The sequence below is a fragment of the Xenopus laevis genome, chromosome 1L (genome assembly GCF_017654675.1).
Source record: "Xenopus laevis strain J_2021 chromosome 1L, Xenopus_laevis_v10.1, whole genome shotgun sequence".
Classification (NCBI taxonomy): domain Eukaryota; kingdom Metazoa; phylum Chordata; class Amphibia; order Anura; family Pipidae; genus Xenopus; species Xenopus laevis.
Window position 1 is genome coordinate 108299616 of NC_054371.1, and position 3601 is coordinate 108303216.

Consider the following 3601-nt stretch of genomic DNA (forward strand, 5'->3'; position numbering starts at 1 on the left):
TGTGCCACCTTTTCTGGAAAAAAATACCGGCCTTCCTATATATTTATCTTTTTTCCCTATTAATAACAGTGGGATCGGCCATCATTTTTACTGGCCAGGTGGCAACCCTGACCACACCGGTTGTCACTCCAGGCTACCCATAAACAGATGTCCGGTCCAGTGTTTTATGTGAAGACAAGTGCCATATCTTTATAATTTATGGATAAAGATTTGCTAATTTACAAAAGGATAATAGTTTAAATTGAGTTTAAACGAAACTCAACGCACATGTATAGTACCCCCGTATCTTTATAGGGGTTCCTTTTTGTGGATGCAGCTGCTGTTCCAATTGCCAAAAAGGGGATGTGGGATACAATCCACGAAAAGGAACCCCTATAAAGATTCGGGGGTACTATACATGTGCGTCGAGTTTCGTTGTCTACATTATAAAATGCCCTTGTGGCTTATTATATGTGGGGCAAACGTCACGTCCTGTCAGAGAACGGATGAGAAAGCACAAATCAGCAATTAGAACTGGCAAAAGGGAACAAGCAGTTGCATCGCATTTTTTGGAAGCTAGTCATGGTATACACCAGCTTAAATATCAAGTGGTCAACCATGTCTAAGACTTGGGGGGGACGGTGTGGGAGCATTACTTAGGAAAGAAGCAATATGGATTAGAAAATTGGAGACACTTACCCCGCAAGGGTTAAATTTTGTTTTTAAATTGTTTTTAACATTTGTCTTTCAGATTTTTTCTGAACACGTGATTGGGCCTGTTTCCCATACAGAATTTAAAAAAGTTCCTACTATTATTGTGACATTGTATTCATTTGGTTACTAAGGCTTTGCAACAATTTTATAAACGATATATATATGGTCATGTTAGTTTGTAACCAGTAGGTGGCAAAATATTGTCTATAAAAGGGCCATCTGGCCAGTGTTAAGTGAGCTTGATAAAAGGCCGCATATAGGCCTGAAACGTTGCTGAACGGGTCTGCCATGAGAATTTGAATAAAGGCATTTTTTAACCACAGGGTGCTGTGCTGAATTAATTCTACTGCATTGAAGTGGAGGATGGACCACTGATGGGACGTGCACCTCTTTATCTGAGAAATTGGGGCATTTGAGCTGACTCAAAATTTCTATAAGTGCAAAATGTGGCCAATTTTTTTGACAATTTAGGGACAAAAAAAGGGCAAATTTAGGAAAGACAATGGGAAAATTGAGAAAAAGTAATCCCATTTTAAGATAAAACATTAAAAAAGCTCTTCACAGTTGAGTTTAATAAATACCCCCTAATACTTGGTCTTTTCAGTGCTTTTACATGACGACAGCATTCTATAATGTCAATTTCGCTAGCCCAATGGATTCCTACCAGAAATGTGACCAGTTGTGATTAAAAATGTATTCTCAATCATGTGATTGCTAAAAGTTGTGCACAGTGGCATAACAATACTGCAGTGTTGGTCAGAGGTACCTAAAGCCCACCAAAGGACCTCACTCCAGGTACCTGCCACCACAAACCCTCTCAACTTTTACTTATCTCCCACCCCCCACTATGTACATGGATGAGCAAGATTGCCAGTAAGCTTTACCAGCCTGTTCTGTAAAATAAATTTGCTGGAGTTTTCTTATACTATTCATATTATGGGGTGGATTTATTAAGGTTCAAGTGTTATCCACGAAAAGTTTTTGAGTTGTATTTTTTGGTCAAAACTCACATTATCTGGTTAAAAAAAACTAGAATTTTGAAATTAAAAAATTTATTTATTATACCCTGACCCTGGAAATAGCTTGAATCCAAAAATACGCCATTTAAAACCTATCATGGTCATGTAGGAGTCAATGGCAGAGGTCCCTTGAACCATTTGAAGATGTTAGTCTGCATGATGTTTTTTTTTTAGGTTTTTGCTCGTAAACTCGAATAATTTGAGCGATCCTAGTTTTTTCCTGCGGAACACGTAACTTATTTGAGTTTTCAGGTTTTGGGACTCAACTCAGCTTTTCCCATTCCAGTTTTTTCTAAAAAAAAAAAAAAAAAATACCATTCGAGTTGTGAGTTCATTTGATATGCAGGTATATGTAGGTGTATATTACAGAAAGAGCAGTTATTTTTATATACATATGTTATACACTAACACTATAGAAAGTGTGTGCCTTCCCTCTTAGATGAAGTGGGCTAAAATCAATCAATTTTTTCAGGAGTTTTAATACAGCTGCGTCCCCTGTGGATAGAGCACAGTGTCCTTGTGCCTGTGCCTTGCTCTGACATCAGAACCACACTGCATTCACTACCCGCTGATTGGCTGAACTTTGTTACTTGCAGGGGACAGCATCATATACTGCCTGTTGATTGAATGGACTCTGCTCCAGTTTGGATTTGAGATTCTCTCTAAAGTTAAAGTGGCCATAGACGTAACAATTACGATCTTTCTTCGAAAAGATCTTTCCAAGAAACAGGTAGATATACAGGTAGAAACAGTAGAATTGTACCAGTATCTGATGCTTCAGCACTAACAATGGGCGATGGGTGCCTTCAAAGGCACCCGATTGAAAAGCCAACCTATATTCAAGTCTTCTGCTGATATTGGTCGGCTCTTTTCCTACCACGCACCAAATATTGTATGAAAATTTGTTTCGTACGAGCATCTATGGCCACCTTAACTGCAGAAGCTTCTTCCTTTACTGGGAGGTGAGAGAAAACATGGAAATGGTAGGTAGTTGGTTATTGTAACTGAAATAATAAATAATACAATAGCACTAATGGGTATAGAAGATCCAGGAGGTGTCAATCCAATGCCATCCCATTTTATCTAATAGAACTATGTGTTACTTAGTGGTGCATAGCAGTAACAGTATTTAGTACTGACTGAGGTGAAAGCACAGGTAGAGGTAGAATATGTAGGGGACCAGGGAGATGCAAGAATGGCAGCTGATGTATAGTGTGTTCTAACTGAATAATTTACAGATGGAATAGCATTCTTCTTGATAGCATCAGCAGCTCTTCTGTTGGACCAAATCGGTGGACTGCCATCACATTTATTGAGAATTAACTATTCAAATGCAGACAAACACAAACAAGACTGATTAATCTTTTGATAAACCAAGAAAGAAGAAAAAACATTCAGTAGTTAATCCCTTGGGAAAAAAACACACAGACAAGGATCCAGACCCCAATATAACCCTTTGAATGTAAATGTATGTTATTAAAATACATGTATAAGTGGGCACAGTCTTTCCCAGCAGCACCACACTTCCCTCTACTCTAGGAGGTGCCTGGAGAGCCCTGAGGTGTGGGAACACAGCCTTTTTACATTTCCAGGTAGCTCTTCTCTCAGCTTCCACTTGATTACTTGGCTGAGAGGGAATATTAACCCTACCTGTGCTAGGTATCCCATAAAATGCAGCTTAAATGCACCCTTTTTATAGTGCACTTTCCTCCAAGACAGTGGTGTTGCGCAAACACCCTGTCACAATATATATATAAAATGAAGGGATCAGACTGACAGACAGACATATAAAAGTCTCAAGTATATGTGACAATTTTGGAGGACTAAACACTATGATCAGTCCTCTACTGGTATTCACGACTGAAAACAAAATACAAGACTGCTGTACA